At 36.3% G+C, this 21,556-nt stretch overlaps 1 long non-coding RNA gene across 6 annotated transcripts in view; it reads right to left on the bottom strand.

The window, feature by feature from the left end:
- Positions 1 to 1,667: 1,667 nt before the first annotated feature.
- Positions 1,668 to 21,556, bottom strand: part of LOC107314326 — a 167,263-nt gene continuing 147,374 nt past the window's right edge. For 3 of the 6 annotated variants that reach the window (XR_001555339.2, XR_001555337.2, XR_001555341.2), the window contains 5 exons: positions 19,947 to 20,058; positions 19,610 to 19,721; positions 15,370 to 15,506; positions 6,018 to 12,815; positions 1,668 to 5,389 (listed from right to left, as the gene is read on the bottom strand). This is a non-coding gene — a long non-coding RNA (uncharacterized LOC107314326). The remainder of the gene's footprint in view (positions 5,390 to 6,017; positions 12,816 to 15,369; positions 15,507 to 19,609; positions 19,722 to 19,946; positions 20,059 to 21,556) is intronic. The other 3 variants (XR_004307507.1, XR_001555338.2, XR_001555340.2) reach the window with 2 other exon arrangements.

Here is a 21,556-nt window from a genome sequence, read left to right as displayed (position 1 = left end):
GACATGCACCTCCCAAAGGGCTAATTGGGTGACCTCGAGTGACCCAAGCAGCAAAAAAATCTGAGTTCTGGACCGCTCTTAAAGTAAGCCCATGTATGGGTCTGAATTTTGACTCACGTGACCCCAAGGGGCTAATTGGGTGACCTCAAGTGACTCCCACAGCAGCCAAAAATTTGAATTTGACCTCTAGTAACTCCCAAAGTGCCAAATTTTGAACTCACGTGAAGCCAACACCAAGGGTCTAGCTAACTCTGGGTGATCCTCCAGTGAAACTTCCCGAAGCGCAGGCCAAAAATTTGGAGTTTGGACTCTAGTGTTAACCGCCAAGGGGCGCCGATATTCGACCTCAGGTGAACGCAAGGGCAATTGGGTGACCCCGTGAGTGACCCAAGCAGGCCAACAATGTTTGGAAAGTTTGACCTTCTAAGTAACCCTAAGAGGCAAATGAACTCACGTGACCAATAGGGTAATTTGGAGTGACCGTCGAAGTGACTCCCAAGCAGCCAAGAAGTTTTGAAGTTGAACCTCTAGTAGACCCCACAGTGCAAATTGTGTAGCTCACTGTGACCTCAAAAGGGGCTAATGGGTGTACCCTAGTAAACCCAATGCCAATGTCAAAAATTTTGAAGTTTGACGCTATAGTTAACTTCCGTCGCCCAAGTCAGCCAAATTTTGAAGTTGAACCTCTAGTACGCCCACGAAGGCAGCAACTGAATCAACGGTGACCGCCAAAGGGCTAATGGGGAACCCGCAGTAACCCAAGCAGCCAAAAATGTGAAAGTTTGAACCTTAGTAACCTAGAGGCGAATTTGAACTCACGGTTGACCCAAAGGGTCGAATTGGGTGACCCCTCAGTAAACCCAACAAGTCCAAAAATTTTGACAGTTTGACGCTCTAGTACAACCCAAGGAGCGGCCAAATTTGGAACTCGACGGTGACGCAATAGGGCTAAATTGGGTGTGACCTCTAGTACCGCCCATGAGCCAAAAATTGTGAAAGTTTGAACCTCGTAAGTAACCCAGTAGGCAGTGGCCAAAATTTGAAGTGTTGACTCTAAGTAACCAGCAGCGCAGCCAAATTTGACCTCACATGACCCCAAAAGGCTAATTGGGTGACTTCACGTGACCCCAAGCAGCCAAAAATTTTGAAGTTTGACCTCTAGTAACCCTAAGGGGCCTAATTTGACCTCACATGACCCCAAAGGGCTAATTGGGTGACCTCAAGTGACCCCAAGCAGCCAAAAATTTTGAAGTTTGACCTCTAGTAACCCCAATGGGGCCGAATTTGACCTCAAGTGACCCCAAAGGGCTAATTGGGTGACCTCGAGTGACCCCAAGCAGCAAAAAATTCTGGAGTTTGACCCCTAGTAACCCCAAGTGGCCAGATTTGACCTCACATGACCCCAAAGGGCTAATCTGGTCACGCCAATAGCCTTCTATATTAGCAGTACTTTGAGGTAATTATTTTGAAAAATAAGAGTAGATCAGGACCATGTTCTGTCCCTGGAGGTGTTCATGGCCAGGCTGGATGGGGCCCTGGGTAACCTGATCTAGTAAACGTGGAAATTCGGTGGCCTTGCCAGGCATGGGGGTTGGATCTTCATGATCCTTGAGGTCCCTTCCAACAGAGGTCATTCTGTGATTCTGTGAAGCACTGAAACTTTAGAGTGACTTATTCCAACTGATACCCAAAAGTTAAAACCTAAGTAAGATACTGCAAATTAGGTTATTTTGTCAACATGGAGGTGTAGCACTTGTACATCCAATTGAAATGTCATGATGGAAATCATATAAAAATACTGCAGGTTGATGAAAAATACCATAAAAACAAATGCATAATTACTTCAATGAATGAGATCTCAGGCAAACTGTGTTATTTAAAACTTGCATAACCAGCTAGATTGTAATGAGCCATGCTTTTAATCAGATTAATGAGTCTACAGTTCAGCACTATTCATGACTCAGAATAGTCTTCCCCTACGGCACAAATTCCTAACAACTCTTCATGCATCATTCATTAAACACAGACTTGCAATTTTATGTACAGCATAAGGACGTACAGGACAAATGATTTTAGAGACTCTGACTGTAGACAACTGTGGAAATCCCAATCTTTTATATCCAGGTCTTCTAAAAAACAACAATAAATCAGTTCTGTATATTTACTCATTTTATGAAAGTTGTCAATATCAAGAATTTTAGAGGGATTTCTGTGAAACAGTAATCTTGTCAAGATCACGCTCTTTTTAAACATGACAAGTTTGGAAAGATTAATGTATGACTTTTCTCTCCTCTCCATTTAATGTTGACAGAAATGAGCAAAGCCATCAGAAATCAGAGACAGCATCTACCCCAAGACAGTCCACATGAATGAAACTGGAATTGAAATAAATATTAACAGTGATGTCATCAATAGGAATTGCACTTCTCCAGGAAGGGTAACAATATTTCCAGAAAGAAGTAAATTGTTTGTGTTGCATTCCAATTTATTTAATTCTTTTTGTGCCATCATCAGTTCTCTCCTGCTTCTGATAGGAGTTTAATTGCTAACATAATCATATTGACTCCTAGAAGGATAGTTTTACAAAGAGGGCTTTCTACTCCTTGGAGAACAACATTTGAAAGGTAGTTATTCCAAGTGAAAGGTACAACCTTTCCTTTGAAAGTGGCACTCAAGCATGGTGCTCAGAAAAGAAAGGTTGAGTTCAATTAATTAGTAACTAATGAATTATACCATGCTCTGAATAGCAAAGAAGTTAACATGAGGTATTATAAGTGAGTGAAATAGAATAGCTTTCCAATTCCTAGTGCTTCAAAAATTCCCAGTCCTAATTCCAGAATACTTTGAAATAATCTTTTTTTTCAGATGTATTCCTTTTTATTTATGATCATTGCCAGTTTCAAATATGTAATACCTTAAGAGGAAGAATAATTAGGAAATATCCCAAGCTACTAATGTTTGAGCTTCGTTAATACCAGCTCTAGAAGAGCTGAGTTGTGTATTTGATGAAGTTTTCGTCAAAGATTTTTTTTCTCCATAAAACAATCCAGTAATCTAACACTAAAAACAAACAAACGAACAAAACCTTTAAGGAAACAAAAGTGAATGTTTTGCTGTTTTTGTAAATTGGCACAATTATAGTGGTATGGACTTCTAGGATAAGATCAGATTAGGAGCTGAGCCACCATTTTAGAACTGAGATGATGTCTAAGCTGTTATCAGAGTGCTCAAAATCAAACCATTTCGTGTTAGCATCATTCCAGTAAACAGGCTTGTGACTGAATTTAAATAGCTAATAATTAATATGAATTTTTTCAGCATTAAAAGTTCCCCTAAGTTTTGTCTGGGCCCATAGTTAAATCATTCTGGAAGACGTCATTAACTTCATGTGTTTCATTTGTCAGCCTAATTCTATTTCTTTTCTAAGTTAGCAAGAATAAATATAGCAATGTCTTTGAAAATATCACTTTGCCTTCAGATACTCTGATAAAGTAGATTTCATATCACTTCTGACACTTGACGTACTGCCTCCAAAAGGCAGTATTCATGGGAATAGTAAGCAACACTTACAGCTTTGCAACATTGCTCTCAAAAGTTCTGACTGACTCATGTTCATTTGAAACAGCTTTCAGCTCTAGGGAAAATTACGGTTACGGGATGTACTGTATTGTTGTAAAGAAATCTAAAAATGTTAATGTACAGGCAGAGACAATGATGTTTCTTATAGATCACAGAAACAGGGGAAATAGGGGAAGATCAAAAATTGTGTTAGTGACTTTTACAGATCTGCAACATGTCTTCAGAAGTATTCAATTATGAAAATCTATTTCAATTAAATTTCTTTATATAAACATCATGGCAAAATTTATAAGAATAGAAAAGAATAGCAGACTTTTTAAAGGTGTTCTAAAATACACACTCCTTTTCAACATATTCTGTAAGTATGAAATAGTATGTGATAATTTTAATAGCATTTAAGTGGTATTAAAATTATATATGTATTTTTTTAATTAGTAAAAACTTGAATATTTGAGCGTACTAAGTAACATTTCAAACGACTCATGCTTTAGAGACCTGGAGAAACAAATGCAGCAGTGTTGTACTCTGAGATCTAGCTGAATGTCTTGAGGAGGTGGTTTTTATGGACTAGTAAAGGAGGTAGACATCCTGAAATTACCCTAAGTCTTACAGAACAGTTGGGTGATGCAAGTACTTTTAAGCAGTATGTACTGTTGTTTGTATTGATGTAATTCCAGGGCAGTCAATCGAATAATTTATCCTAGGGAAAAGTAAGACAGCAATTTTCTCCACCTCCTCATCCTGGATACTCAGCTGAGACTTGTGGTTACAGTGACAGAGGGGGAAAACAAAATAAGTACTATACTTTCAAGGGTCAAGTTTCTGTTGATGTGACTAAAAAAGGGACAGTTTCATTCACTGGAAGATTATAAGATTTTTTTCTCTATGTTATAGGTAAATATGTGGAGCTCCAAAAGTAATGCCTCCCATTTTTGTTATGCTGTCTCGTGCCATCAGATATGGGTGTTGGTGGTATGGCAATAAGGGTTGAACCTTCCCTCAAATGTTCCATTAAATTTTATTGTCGTGACATGGATGGCAGCTGAAAGCCTGCTCTATCAAATACTGTTATTGTGCTCTTTGTTGTGTATAGTTTCCATGGAAATAAATAGAAAGCATTACTTTTGGAACATCCTACATAGATTCTTCTGTTGGGTCTGCAAATCCTTGTTTATTGCTAGCATTAAATCTGCTCTGTGTTAGAATCATAGAACCACAGAATCACTGTGGTTGGAAAAGACCTCCAAGAACACTCAGTCCAACCATCTGCCTACCAACCATATTTCCACACTAAACTATGTCCCTTAGTACAACACCTAAACATGGGATGGTAGTCCCATATAGAAGGAACTACCTCTGTTTTATCTCATAGGCACTAAATTGCCTCTCTGTCAGCGTCACCTTCAGGAAAGTAACAATTACTTTCATATCCCAAATTCTAATTACAAAATGTCATGACTGTAGGTGGATAATGATGGCTAAACCGGGACCAATATACAACACAGAGGAAACAATATTTTGAAATGAGGAATTAGTCTCACACCACTGTCTTGGTATGTTGTGGTTATGGCTTGTGGGTTATTTTATTCTGAAAATGATATAAAATACTTGATGTTCCTCTGTCTTTTATTCTGAATAATCTTTTCAGAATGGAACTTTGTCCTAATTCGAGTGCCACTAAAATAAAGGTTAGATTCACTGACTGTATATGACTTCAGTGGAAAAGTTTTTATAAATTACCTTATTGTTTCACAGGCCTTGGAGAGTGCCGTTGTGGATGGCAATGAGTGTGACTCATCTGGCTATAGAGCTGGAAATGGAAATGTAATATTAAAGAAAATAAATAACAAGACTGAAAAGAGAATTAAATGAGGAAATGAGGCATGAATGCGTGAGACAGAGGTTAGTCTACTGCATGTAAGTAGATACCACCTAATTATTTGGGAAGCAGAACTTAGTAAGGGAACTGCAGGATCATGAGTGAACTAGAGCACTCCATAGTATGCCCAGCAATTTCACTTACTGCAGCAGGTAAATCTACCATTCCATAGTATATAAGGAATAGCTTGAAAGTCCCTTTCTTTGAAAGAAATGCATTATGAGTATTGATTGAGTGATTTGTATTGCTTATACATGTGTTATGATAGATTTTTTTTCATTGCCTATAAGCAGCTTATCACATTCAGATTTCCAAAATCATTCTTTTAAAGAAAAAAAAAAAAAAAAAGCCGTAAAAATGTCTTAAATTTTGCTTTAATACATAAGAGCCAGGTCTTGAAACTTAACATAAGCTTTGTTGCATGAATAGCTGAACTTAGAGCTTCCAATAGAACCAGGTCAGCAACTCTTGGTTCTCACTCAGTAGAATCCTGGCAGCCCTTTTTTACCCAGGAAGAGAGTATAACTGTCCTCAATTTAACCCTAAATTTATGCATTACCTTTGAGTAGCCTTCCTCACTGTTCATCATGTACAGCTTTTTGAGAACTCTTACACTTTTACAAGGATAAAAGTAACTCTTCTTGATCTGTAAAGGCAGCAGAGACTGAATTCAGTGCACAGTTACTTTCCTGTGTCATTTGACAACTGATTGTACCCTTACTGCTATGGAAACATCCTTTACAACTAGGTCAGTTACTCAAATGTCACTACAGCATCAGGTCATAAAACAAACTCCTCCCCAAGATTTTATGCAAAAATTCATTAGAAAGAATGAATATGTTAAACTATAACTCCAGTAAATGTATTGAAGTCATATCTGTAATAACTAAATAAATGTGTGTAATTTTACATGCTGTTAATGTGCAATGATGTGCAAATACTCGTCAAAGCATTGTTTCTGTGAAGTCTCTAAGAGGTTACATGAATAAGGCTTTCAAAAAAAAAAGCAATTAAGAAGAAATTCAAACTAGAATCTATCAAAACTCTGGCCTTGTCTATCCATGTAAGCTACAAACATAGGATGAAGCTGCTCATTTATTTTCATGTGAAACCTTGTTAATAATTTGTACCAACAAAATAAATAGAGGTTAATTGAGGTGTGCTCATTAACATTTTGCTGCCTGAGCAAACTGTTTTTATTTGTAAAACTAATTGAGACTTTTGCAGTTTGCATTTTTGGAACTGTGATATAGACATTATCATACAAGCCTGTTAGAAAAACAATAAAAATTGCACGATCAGCTTCTTAATTGTAGATATTAATTTATTTATACTCATATTATATATTACTTAGATTTTAATTCTATTGTCAAAGTAGATCAAATAGAGAAACCTTTTTATTCTCCAGGTTTTATTTTGGATTTGGAAAAAAAAACAGTAATAATATAACTGAGGATTACGAGATTTCTTATTTTATACCTCGCAGACTTTAGGATAGTCTTCATGGCAAGGCAGAGGTCTGGAGTCTATTCCGTAGCTAAATATCAGGAGGTTGCACGTTTCTAAGTTCAGGCCCACCTGAGTCAGGCCCCAGAGATCTGAACATACGTGTCAGGTCAAATAGTAACTTAGAAACTTGCCAAATCCTTTACTGATAATGGTAACATGGTAGAGTTAGCAGGGCTTAGCACAGCAAGACCATAGTCTAAACTCATCTGTTTAGCTTCAGACTTGTGGAAGTCACAGCACAGATCCCTGTAACTAGAAGAAGGCTGTGTCTTTTTCTTAAATCTCAATAGATTTTATTCCACCCCCACCCCCCTCTTTTTTCATAGGACGAGCTGTTTGACACTTTCAAGGCACTTTCCAAGGCCCCTAAAACAAGATACTGAAATATTACTAAATTTGTTTCTTGACAGCTAAAAAGACTAAAGATCTAATAGTGTTTGTTATTTGTCTTACACAAGCCAGTTCATTTCCTATACATGTAAAATACAAACACAGTCCTTTTTCAAAGGAAATGAACCATCTAATGAGAACAAAATAAAACAGATTTCCCAATGCCTCATCAAGTGCTGGAAGCCTGAATCTAAATGTAGAAAAGGTGAATGAAAATATATCCTGTGTTGAAGTGACGAGATTGGTTTAGAAAATTCTGGTTGTAAAGCAAAGTGTCATTTATATAATAAGTTTGGATAATCCCTGAAAAACAAAAGGCACTGAGATTTTGGGGGTTGGACAGAGCAAGAATATAACGGCTGCCCTTATGGATATGTCCAGTGTGCAAAGTAGGGCCCCTCTACATGGGAGCTCTTACTACCAGGGCTTTAGAGGAAAATTCAGTTTTAACACTCTCTGCTGCAGTACAGGATGAGTGGTGGCAGGTTGAAATACCTTTGTTATATCCCAAATCAGATGTTTTTTTAAGAGGGGATAGCCAGGTCCAAGAATGCTCCAAATATAGCATTCACATTGCTGAGAATTCTTTACCCTTTTCCCTCCCACCATCTTCAACCATCTTGAACTTCCAAATGGGAATCTTCTGTATTGTGGGAAGGAAGAATGGGAGAAAGAATGCAGTGAGTATTATAAAAGCCTGTTGGTTAGGTGCTGTAACTCTATCACTCTTTATTTATTTATTTTTAAATTCCTTTTGAGGTACTGGCATCAAACTGCAGAGTCCATAGGTAATCTATTGCAGATCTTCAGCGAGAGACTGACAGCCGTATATGCAGATTTAAGAGTTCTGATTTAATCAGTCATAAAAGTGTCAAAAAACAACTGAAATATGAAGTAATAGGTATAAATGAGCAAATTACACATAGAAAAAAAATGCAGGCATGGATCTGGTGTATCTGAGTACTTGGAAAAATGAAAAACTGATAACCACTTAATTAAAGCAGCAATACTCCCAGTTTTGAAAGGCACTATAAAAGTTCACTAAGATACTTCTTACAAACTCCTTTGATCATGAAGCACCATTCCTTGTTAAGCTGCCGTAAGACACAGCAAACAAGACTCGAGATATAGAAGTTTCTGCATTTTCATGTCCATTACCTGCTGTTTTTCGTGTCACCCTTTCCTCCCTAAGCCACAAAACAGGAAACAAAGACCTTCTGACCAGCTCATGTTTGATCTCTCAAACTCAGAAAATAAATTGTGATTCAGCAGCACTACGGGTTACAGGTAGGTAAGTACAACTTTTTATTTTACTTTATTTTATTTTAAATTCCCTCTTAAAATATCAGCTATGTTTAATCAAACTTGAATGCACTGACTTTTTGATTAAGAAAAGAAGTTATGTGTACTCTTAAGGACTTTTCCTGAAGTACTTTCATTTATAAAAGTATAGCAGTCAAACAGAATGTAAGTAAGCTCTAAATAGGTCCCAGCTGCCGTTGGTAACTGTGTTCATATTTGAAATCTTTTCTCCCTCAGCAAATATTCAGCAAACAGAGTGAACAGCCTTTCTTGTATTTACTTCCTTGTTAAGACAGATGCTGCCTTACTATTGGTAAACAACCTTCTGATATAAAATACTAATTGCAAATCAGAATGGATCTACGCTTTGGTATTTGAAAGCTGCAGTTGGTCTGTTCCAACAAAAGATGGCGCTGCTGTTTTCTTCAGAACTGTAAGGTCTATTCATTGATATTAAATACTTTTAAGACAATTCCCTCCTCATTGTCATAGAATATGCTCACTGAGATTGATATTTGTTATTACTTAGCTACCAAGTTGGCCTTAGACCTTTAAAAAGCACATATATACCCACAAGAAGTCCCATCTGGAAAAAACTAAGTGCCAATAATTCACAAAATACTCTTGCAATTTTAACTGCGTTAACAACCTCTTGGAGCCCAATTTAATCTCGATCATTATTTTATGGAGGTGGTTTTGTAACAAATAAGAAACAAAAGGAAAATAAAATATTTTTTGAAGATTCTTTCAGACCTGTCTTTTTTTATGAGATACTTACTAATAATATTAATTCAAATTTCCCTTCATCCAGGTGCACCCTTCCCTGCCTATATTTCACATTCGCACAATATTTTACAATACACAATATTTTACACAACTCAGAACTTGTTCCATTGCCTTATATCAAATGAGTTAGCTTTGTACTTCAGAGCTAAGCAAAAATTAGGTATAAGCACTAATCCCACAAATAGTATAGATTAAAAATTAAGATGACAATAAGGAACAAATAGAATGGACATAGTGTGAAATACACTGCACATCCCCAGTTACAAAATAAATTTGCAGTAAGCCTGTGTTCCAAATTAGAGCATCTACATGTTACCATAAAAAAAACCTGAAAAGAGAACAAAAGCCAGACCCCAGACAGCAATAATCATAGTAACTATATGTAAAATACAAGTAGTCAATTTAAATAAAACTACATTTTAAAAATGGATCTATTCAGCATCTTGTAGGAATAAACAAAAATAATTCCTTATTTATTTGGCATCACCTTATTCCAGTATGATCTGAAGTATGGAACTGAGGCTGAATGACATCATCATAAACTGAAATGTCCCAAGTTATCCAGTGTGCTTTATGTTAGGTGGAACATAAAAAGATTCAGATGTGTTTGGATAAAAATTACAATGTATTCTGATATCGAGGGAGCTTTTTTCTTGTCTTTTCTTTTGATAATATTTCTGTATGTCAGAAGCTACATTTCAGATACGCTTCCAGCTTTCATTCTGGGTTTGTTTTTATAAAAATACAGTCATGTTATGCTGTAAGAGAATCTTCCTTGTTCTTTTCCTATCCTTTCCATGCTTCGCTCCAAAACAAGGATTAAAAAAATAAAACCCGCCAGACAAATGATCCTGAATTTTTGAAACATCTTGAAATTGAGAATAAAGGGCTTTTTTTCTTAAAAGAAGCGTGCAACAAACATCTTTCAAACCACAAGGAACAATTCACAGCATGGTGAAACCCCAGACATTCCACCCTGCCACTCCTTGCTGCTCGTGATTACCTCCATTCAAAATGGCAGCCATTGGAAGTATTAAAGAAGCCGAAGTTTGTATTTTTAATGAATTAATTAACAAAACCAAAAGCTGTAATTCAAAATGGAAACTTATCACAATGAAACTGTAGCAGTTCAAAACCTGAAGTAACACAGTTTCTCAAAATGGTAATGCTGACCTTTTTATTGGCAGAGGTGTCCTTACGTGCAGCTCACCTGGTCAGTCTCACCAGTAAATAGGACAGTGGTGCACTTGACAGATGCTTACAATTGTCTTCAGTGAGTGGAAGGACAACTGCGGTTTTACAGGTCTCTGCACATTTGCACAGCAAGAAGTCACCTTGCCTCATTAAGATTACATTGCCACTTTGTTTGTCTGTTCAGAGTGTTTTTAATGAGATTCCCCTTAAGTTACTGTTTGGAGAGAAGCAGAGTATTAGCACACATGTATTTCACTCATACGTTCAATGCAGTAAAACTGGGGGGGAAAAAAAAGAATTGTCAGAGAAGTGTAATATGTGGGTTTTAGATTCTCTCAAAATTAAGCTTTCAAAATTACTATTGTGTGTATTTTATCCTTTGCTGTGTGTATTAATCCTGTTCTAATATAACCTTGGAGTTGGGCATTCCTTTAAATTTAAACTCTTTTTTAATTTTTCCAGTTTTACCCTGTTTTGTTTTCTTGTTGTTGTTGTTGTTCTTTGAGTTTTTTTCTTACCTGATGTTCCAGGCTGTGTTATACAGCAACTCTGACCCACATTCTTCCCTTCCTTCCTATCTCAGAACTGTCTGCCCTTACTGTGTTCTGCCTGCTTTACTGGAGGACTCTGTCAGTCTCATGGCTGCATTCATTCAAGCTGGGAATTAGAAGAAAGAGTGAATACTGAAGAGACACTGCAGGAAACTGTCTTTCCAAGGAGCTGAACTTTATGCTCACTCATTGCTCATGGAGAGCTCCGCTGACTCCTGTCACAACCCCGACTGGCAGCTGTTCCCCAGAGGTAGCCAAACAGGTGCAGCTCAGGAAATTCTTGTAATTGAATTATTTTTCAGGTGCTTAAAAACATTCATTTCATTGCCAAAGTTCTTATGGAAAAGAAGAGAAAATAATGTAGGCAGAAAGAGCTTGAGGAAGAGGGACTGAATTTTACACTCAATGCTAACAGGTAATCAAAAATGTTCATAGTAGTCAATCACATTGCAACCTTCCCCATTTCATTATTTACTAAAGAAACATAGTAAATTTCATGATGTACTACTGCTTCATGACACTGCATTAGCAAATCAAACAGTAGGCCAGCGGTTGCAGGCGTCTTTCAAATGGTGACATTCTTTCACAATTAGTACCACAATAAACAATGATATGCAGAGTTAAAAAAACACTCAGCGTTCCCTGCAGGTGATATTTATTTATCAAGATACCGATTTAGGTATGCTGAAAACCGTATTTAAATTAATTCATAACAAGGACAGATTCATAACAAGAATGTAGGGATAATTAAAGTATTTGAGGTAAAAGGACACTTCATTTTTGTACTTTCTACAAAATGCTTTCCTTAAGATTGGATCAAAATCTGTATGCTAAAAGGCTAAGCACAGTACAATGTAATACATAACAGATTTCTGAGTGTGTATCACTGTTGCATGACCAAATTCCCTGAAATCAAGACTATGAGCCCCAATGTTAAAATTCAGTTGTATGTTTTTCCATTGTTCTCAACAGTCTATTCTAGATAATCAAGAATCTTTAGTAAGAGATGAACACAGAATCACAGGGTGTGGGAGGGACCCCGCAGAGATCATTGAGTACAACCCCCCTGCCAAAGCAGGTCTCCTATACCAGGTAATGATTAGAAACTGATTTTGGTGGCATGAGGACCTCGGCTGCCTGACACAACTTTTCTGTATTAATAAAGAACTTGAAAGGTGGGTTATGCTTTCACAGTATCAAATCTGTATGGAATCAGGAAAAATAAAAAGTAACTAGAGCCAAGAAACTCAGAGTGAGTAGTATTGTGAAATTCCAGTAATTTTTTCTCTCTGAGAATGGCATATCATAAATATTTCTTCAGTCATCAAAGAAAAATCATTTCTGCTCTTCTCCCCTCTACTGCTGCCCATAAAATAGAGGAGCTGCACCTCTGTAATTAGAAATTAGCTCCTCCTCTTCCTCCCTCCACATGCTTTGGCTTGAAAACAACAGTTTCATACTTATAGCAAAATTAAGCAAAAGATACTTACCTGTCTGTGGCATAAGTGAGTATTTAGATGGTCAAGCCTAAAACTACTGGTTAGCGACATCAGCTCTTGGAAGCACTGATAATCACAGGGCTTGAAGTTCATGAGCTCCCCACTCTGTTGTGGTTTGCAGCAAATCTGAAAGGAAATAGATTAACACATTCTGTTGCTTGTTCCTGTCTTTGTAAAGGCATTTTATAGACTTGTTGGAGAAAACATGGAATTTAGAACAAATATCTACGATGCTCACTGTCCTGATCAATAGCTACTATACTATTCTTAAATAAATGGACAGACTGCACTCTCAATCTCTGGCAAATGAAAGTTGTACACATTTACTTACCTTTAAATTTACCCACACTTGAATAAGTAGTTTTTTGGACCAGGTGAAAACATCTAGAATCTAATAAGGAAATTATTTTAAAAAGAGGCTTTTAAAATTTCAATTAAAAATAAAAATAGGCTTTGTTGCAAAATTTGATACTGAAAATCTGTCACAAAGAAATTTGACAGTACTGGATTTCTGCTATAGATTGAAATATGTACATTTAGAAGAATTCTGAAACAGAAGATGCTTTTTGTCCCTTTCACCTTGCCTAAAGAAATCAATGTCTTCCTTTGGTTCCTGAAAACTGAAATCAGTGCTGTTGAATTTCAAACAGAGTAGCACTGTATGTAAACTTTGTTTCAATACACACTCAAAACTGCTTCTTTGTAAGGAAATAAGAGAACAATACTTGTTTTCTCAAGTAAGATTATCTTAACAGATCAAAGAGCTTTATTAATACAATTCTGATTATTTCAGCACTTACTACAGCTTTTTTTTTTTTTTTTTTTTTTTAACACACTTGGAAATACATCAGAAATGCTCACTTTAATGAATGATACTATTTAAAATTAGTATGAACAAGTAAACGCAGTCTTCTACCTTTGCTTTATAAATGGCAATTAATTAATTAATGTAGGATAGAACTCTAATATCTAGATTACAGTATGCAAAAAAAAAAAATAATGTTATTTTAGTTGCTGATATATATTGGCAACAGGTGTAATTAGGACTTGATCTCTGTTTCCATTTAATGCAGCTTCACGAATTGTGACTTTCAAGCTCTAATGAAAAGGACCAAATGGAAAACAGAAGAGTTATCAGATGATCTATTAGTTGTTTGGGTAATAGTATGATCTACATAAATTGTATATAATATAGCCTTTTTTAAGTGATGCAAACTCCTATTTACCTATTAAGATATTATTATAAAAACCAGCTGATTAGTTATTTATAACTTGTGTAAAAAGAGCCCAATTTCAACCATGACTGATCTGAATCACAGAGTGGTAGGCATTGGAAGGGACCTCTGGACTTCAGCTGGTTCTCAGTCTATCTCTCTATCCACCCATCTGTGTGGTCTTCCTTTTTCCAGATCTAGTCAGTCCAGTTACCTGTCTCATAGAACTTTCTCACTTCTGGTTGACTTTTTGGGTGTTCTTATGTGCTGGTAGCTTGCACATATACTGATATGATGGTGTTATATGCTAGGTGTAAACGTATGGCCTGTGATTTTTTAATCTCTAATTGAAAGGAAAAACAACTACCAAAACCAGCAGAGTAAGATCCAAAGTCAAATGCATCCAAAACAGAGACCAGACTAGAAAATCACAATGCATTTTCTCAGATTCTCCATTACAGGCATAAATGACAGAGAAGTAAAAATTGTGGCCATGAAACTTCTTTCAGATCTTAACATACAAGGATGAAATTGTGTTCAAGATCCTCACTTATTTTATTATTTACCTTCCTTGATTCTCTGGCTTATGATTTATAATCTTTTTATCCCCTTACACCTCCCCCATCTTATGGAAAACATATCACAAAGGATTTATTTTTTTTTACATCACCTTTTCATTTAACCAAAATCTGTTTCCAATTTTAGAGGTTGGGATTATAAATTACTGCAAAAATTTAAACAGATGTGAATTTCCTTCTCACAGCAAGAAGGCAAACCTGGTCCAGATGCAGAACAGCAACAGCAAGTGTGGCAATGGCTGGGCCCTCTTATGTTTATAAGGTATGTTTTTTTAATACGTAGATATAAATATGTATATGTATATGTGTGTATATATATATATATATATAAATCTCTTAATCTCATTCAAAACACATTTTTGAAAAATGGGGTATTTTGTTCCTATCAATTTTAAGGTATTTCTTTTCATAGAGATCTGCAATGAGTAAAATTACAAGTTGTTGGTGGCATATAACAATTATTTTTAAGGTTCAGTGGAATACCTCTGAAAAGTTCACTGAAGTAAAACTCATAATTTTGCACCTCTTATTATTTCTTTTTATTTGTTTCCTAATAATTTTGATAGCACAGGCAACATTTTTTTTTTTTTTCCCTTTCCAGGTTATTTTGTATGTTATTCCTTAACATTTTGAAGTTGAGAAATACATAATTAAAAAAGGAGATGTAGCTAAAAAAATTAATGATGGTGATAGGGTGATATCTCACTTACTAGTCCTGTTTAGTTGCCTTCAAGTTAAACCAATCAGTTGTGCAAGTATATATTCAATCTCAATCTACACACACCATATATAAAATTATATCTGTTATCTAACAGAATTTTTGGTACATGTATATAACATAAATGAATTTTAATTCCTATTATTTTATTAGATAAAAAGTTTAATTACCTTTAGATGAGTTTCAGAAGTCAAAAAAATCCCTCCAAAAATTCCTGAACAGTTGAGCAGGACAATCGAACCGAACAGCTGATTGGTGCAACATAAAGTGGTTAATGTGCAGCATCTTCCAAGGGAATGGTTGTTAACTTAAAGAAATAATTAAGAAATACCATCATTAGCATCAAACCAGGTACAGTGTTTAATAGTATCCAAAAGTATTTAACAGTTCTGATATTTATGTAATCGTGTGACAAAAAGAATGGCTATATTTATTATGCTTAGTATAATTAAAGTGGTATCCATAAAGTTAGAAAGTGTCTGTTTTCACATAATAACCTTTCTTTCCAACAGTGGTAAAATGATGCTGAAAATCTGACCCTGAGAAGAAATGTGATTTTTTTTTTTTCTGTGACAACAGAATTCATTGGACAAGATTAAGAAGGTATATATTTGAATTAAGTGCAATGAATGGAACTCCTTCTTCAATACCATGTATCTTTCATCTTGCACATTTTAAGTCATACTTTTTATGAAAATCAGGCCTAATATTTTCAGTTCAGCTTTCATTTTATAATAATGTCCCCCTTGGGGAAGTCCTGTGAGTGCTCTCATAGAATAACACTATAATGGTTAACTCTGATCTGGCTCTGAGTTCAGTTTGGGTCTTTTCCACAGACTTCCCACATCCAACAAACCTTGGACAAATTCTTGTATCTAGTTCAGAACTCTCCATCTATTTTAGCAAAGCTGGCTGTGCTCTATTCTTGAAATGCTGTGATGATCAGGGCCTCCACTGAGAATGCTTTTAACTGGAATTTTGACAGATTTCCAGGTTTTTGTCTGTGATGCTAAGATAGATTTTCATGTACTATGAGGTAAATAGCGTGAAATAGGTTTTCTGTTTGCTTCCATCCTCAGATCCTCAACTTTAAGATAAATATGCAAGAGATAACAGTTAGTGAGTTTCATAATTCTACATTCTAGCACCTTTATTTAATTCCCTCCTACTTTGCCAATTTTCATCTGCACATACATCAAACTGATGAATCAAGTCCTCACTATAAAGATTTTTTTTCTGCCTTTAAACATTATGCTCACTCACATTTGTAATACTGTAATGATCATCTAATATAACTGAAAACTCTTCACTTTCACCTCTTTGATACTGAGACTCAGAGAGTGGTTTCTCAGAGAGTGGTCAGGCACTGGAATAGATTGCCCAGGGAGGTGGTGGAGTCGCCATCCCTGGCAGTGTTCAAGAAGCGCCTGGATAGGGAGCTAGGAGATATGGTTTACGGGTTTCCTGTAGGTATGGTAAAGGGAGGACGGTTGGACTAGATGATCGTTTAGGTCCGTTCCAACCTTGTGATTCTATGATTCTATGATTCAAAGCTGTTACTTGAGAATGGTGGGGTTTGCTTCAACTTGACAGGTTCCACACGGAGATCTCCTGTTTTCCATCTAGGTTGGGTGCTATCATCCTGATCACTGCCTAACTGGAATTAGCCTTCATGTTGTGTGCAGAGGACAGGTAGACCATTCCAAGTACCACATGAATCACAGTCCTTCATTTGACCGCAACATTTTTAGACATACTATTAAAAAATGTCAGATTTGGAAACCTTTCATTTGACATTTATCTGAACAACCACAATGTAACTGTATGAAAATGTCAAAGGAGAATAAAGCTGTATTCTTACCTGTACAAATATCAGATGAACGGTTGTTTCCTCTGATATTTAGGGTCTGAAAGGGTAGAGGTCAAGTGAGGTTCCTCCCCTCACAAAGGTTAGTGGTGAGGGGTGGTGACGAACCAGGATAGTGGAGAATTCTAAGGAAACAGCTCTCACCCACATCATGGGGCTTGTTGTCCTATGATACTCTAGGCAGTGACTCAAAGAGAATCCCAAGGTAGCTTTAATGCTTTGCCAACAAAATAGCTATATCCTGCCTCCTCCCCCAAAGGCTGCTTGTCCCTAACAGTTGGTTTTGAGATTTTGTTTATTTGGACTTTTCCTGTGAAGAAAGAGGACTTTTCCCTTTCTAGCTCCATTTTTCCCTTATCTAAGTAAGAAAAACTTGCTTGCTTCTCTCTTACTCTCTGAACTTTACTCAGATATCTATCATGAGGGATATTGTGGTTTTGAGCTTCAGCACATGCAGTCCAGGTTTTCAGAGGTTCAGTAATTATTGGAAGCATGTTGTTTGAATTTCTTCCTGTTTTTCAATTTGAGAGTAAAAGCTAATTTTTTTGAAGAGGAAATACAAAAAATGACTGTCTGTGTAATTTCTTGCATTCATTGAGCTATGAATATGCAGGTTTCTGCTGAAATTGATCATTGTTTGGAAGTTATGTCAGTGTCCTCTTTGATACTCATGATCTGTAAGTACTTAGATGTCTAATTCCTACTGACATCACTGTACAGCCAAGCAGAGCACTTTTCCACAGCTGTCAGTCACTCTGTCTCTAACCTTTTATATGTCAATGTTTGCTTCTTGCGAGGTCATAAAACTTTAGGGGATTTAGGTTGCACAAGTCTGGCACTTGAGGTTTGCAACTACCAGTAGGGATACCAAGGTAGCTGTAACTTACAGTCCCTTTTATAAACCTCTTATATATTATGTTGTACTGTTAGTTCAGAAAGTGAATTTAAACAAGTGGCTAATTCCCAAGCCTATAAATACTAAATTATTTTAACAGTGTTTACCCATTAGAAATAGTAAGACACCATTCTATTCCTAGAGTCAGTGCATTACAAAGTCACCACTTTACAAGTCACACATTCAAGCTCAAAGCAGATTCCTGAGAAGACTATTTCACAGATATCTGTGGACTTCATGCTGCCAAATTACCCTGTGATCTCTGTCAGGCCTACATTTACAAGGAATCCTGACACACTTATTTCTAGAGCTTGTCTTTTGCATTGAGTGTCTCAGAAGACAACAGCACATCAGTACCATTGTGGATGACTGACTTTGGTGTGAAAGTGCACTCAATTTTATCTCACAACCTTGCACTGAAATACTATCTGTGGATGTCTGCTCCCTTAACTATCAGAATTTGGAGAAGAGAGATGAACCCAGGTATTCTAATCTCCTGGTGAGTGCTCAACTGATTAAACTACTAGTTATATTAAAGATTAATTCTATTTGAATAGGGATGGTAAAGATTTAAATGAAAACATCCAGATTCTGTATACCCCTCATACTGAGAACGATTACTGTACTTTCTGGAACTCATCTCAGGTACCAGTACAATAGAATTACTTCCCCAGTAATTTTTTGGCAAGCCACTTTATATGTAAAAACAGTGGTGTATTATTAATCTAATACTGTTATATTCGTATTTCCAGAATAGCCTAAATTTGTTCATTGATCTTTAAAAAGATCCCAAAAGTCAGTTTGTCTATGAATGACACCATAGCACTGTAACAGCATTAGGTCTCAGCTTGGGAGCCAAAAGTCTACCATACATAAACCAACCATTGAAATTCTTCCTCTAAAGCATAAAAGAACTCTTAGTTTTTTAACCACCTGTAAGTATGCAAATAACACTCCCTTATAAGATCTGAAACATGTTGTCTTGTGAAATGATTAACACTACTATAAATCTGGAAATGTTGAGATTCGCAGCTCCAAGTGCAGATTCTCTTACATACTCAAAATGCAGACTTCAAAATTCAAACATAGTAAGAAATGCTATTTCACAACATCTGCTTCAACATGATAACAGAATGACATAATTGTGGTCTAAGAGCAGAAATCAGGAAAAGAGCTGCTATTTCATCTTATTCCTACTGAAAATAAACAAACAAACAAACAAATCTTTACAAGTCATTCCTCCACTACCCGACTGGTAAATCAGTGTGCAATAAAATAAAAATATAAGCTAAATATAGTTAAAATAATAAAATAAAACCCCTGGCTTGAACAATTAGATGGCAAGAGAAGGGGAGAGGAGGTAAGGGAAACACCCCAGATTACCCAGGGTCTCAAGGGAATATGTTTTGCATGTCCTGTATAACACATATTTTACCTGTCCATCTCAGTATCCTAGTAATGCTATAAATCTGAAAAGCCCTCTGTAGGCAGATCCTTGGCAAGTTTCTAGGAGATTTAGAGCTGATAGCACCTTCAACCCTTCCTTTCATATTTCATTTCCACTCCCCTATCAGAATTAGGATTCTTACTGTACTGCGGTGTCTTCATTGTCTGTAAAAGCATGGGACCCTCTAAGTCAAAAACTTACATATGCATTTAGTATCCTGAACGGCAGGAAGACTCTCCCTGAAGGCAATGAGACGTCTCTTTCTTCTGTGTTGCATGCTGGATCCTCTGACGATCTCTACTCCCTCAATAACCTGATCACAGGGTAACCAAGGTATTAAGTAGAGCAAGGAATTCCACAATCTAAAACATGATTTTGTAATGCTGCTTAAGGATATCCAAAGTCTGAATGCAATTTCTCTTGGTACTTTACAAGACTTTTTTTTTTTTTTTTTCCTTAATTTCACTGAAATTTCACTCCTGCACAAGCAAAAGAGTTTAGCTTAGGTCCATTTGGTCTGTGAATACCTTGCATTAACCTTTTCAATCCAGCAGTGAGTAAGGATGACGTAGGAGGTCCTAGAAACGGACTTGAGTTGTTTCTTCCCCATAAGATATATTAGTAAATTCAACATCTTTCTGTATTAAACTCTGCAAACATAGGAAGATGTGTGAAATGAACAAAGTATGTGTATATAACCATGATGGGTAAAGAGTGTTGATGTTGAACCTGAAATGAAACTAAGGAAAGCATATGATGTGTGAAACATATGGCAATGCATATGTATGAAGTTTGGATCAGGATATGCATCACAAAATAGTAATAGTTTTTTTTTATTCTGGGAGCAGAGAGTGATAAAGCAAAGGGGAATAAGAACTTCACACTAAAAACAAGAGAAGTTGGAATCTCCTTCCTCTTTGCTATTTGGCATTTCCTCTTGAGAGAAGTGGAGGAAGTATTTAAATATTTTATAACCTTCCTTATTGGAACATACATCTCTTTATTACATTTTTGGAAGCATGTGTTCTATTTGAGATCATTATGGATGTATAAATATTTTTAGGAGATGATTATCCTCTGTATGTAGGTGGGGAAGAACATCGAATTAGTGAGATCTTGCTTTTGTGGGTAACAGAGCAGCTGGCATTATCCCTCCTTTCCTCCGCCTCCTTAGCTAAGGGAAAACACCTCTCATCCTCAACTTTAATTCCCAGAATAAAATAAAAGATGGTTTAATGGTTTTTACTTCTCTCTTTCCATCTACTTCAGGTAATACTGAAATTTGTTTGCAGTTCTTTCATTAGACTGCTATGAAAGCATAGGTAACAAAAAGGAATGGCACAGATTTAGACTGCTTCCCTTACTATATTTCTCCTTTCTTCTCAAAAACATGTGTTTATGGCGATTCAAAAATGGCACCTAATCTTTTGTACCCTTTACACACGAGCATCCAAATTCAGACACTCATCAGGAGGGCCACTTGCTTTTTATCTAGTATATGAAGCATAGATCACACCATTGTGAGAATTCATTGTATGTGCAACTGCCAAATGAAGCTCCATGGCCTTCCCCATCAGTATTCACTGGTGCTGGAAATAAAAATATTAACCAGTGTCACTGAAAAAAATATTATATCTCCCAGTTCTTGTAAAATAGAAACATATATTAAAGGAAGCTACTCAAGATCACTGTTCCTTAAAGGCTACAAAGACTTTGTTTTCCCTTCTCTGTACAAAGATGTGGCAACAGAGCAATGAATAGCAACAGTAGTATGAGTCTAATTTAACCAACTGAAGCCTTGAAATCTTAAAATTGCTTTTATCTTCTATTTTATAAATAGAGGCATTCAACAAAGTTAAAACTTCATATTGCTTAAAGGCCTACTCTATTCACCTCTCCTCTCATATACTGTTTTCCTGACTACATACCTTATTTGCTAATGTTTAAGTAACCACATTTAATGGAACAATGCCGAACTACATTGCACCTGAAAATCTGGCTCAGCGTCTTCTTCAAGAATCCAGTGCCAAAAGCCAACTTCATCTTTTCATAAAAGTCTGACAACTGTCCCTCATTTTAAATCATGGATAAAAGGATGAGTGTTTACATCTAAACAGAAAAAAAGAATTTGCCAGGGAATCCAAAGGC

This window comes from Coturnix japonica, chromosome 5, assembly GCF_001577835.2.
Source record: "Coturnix japonica isolate 7356 chromosome 5, Coturnix japonica 2.1, whole genome shotgun sequence".
NCBI classification, from domain to species: domain Eukaryota; kingdom Metazoa; phylum Chordata; class Aves; order Galliformes; family Phasianidae; genus Coturnix; species Coturnix japonica.
Note: the sequence above shows the minus strand (reverse complement) of the source record. Positions and strands in the feature narration are given on the sequence as shown.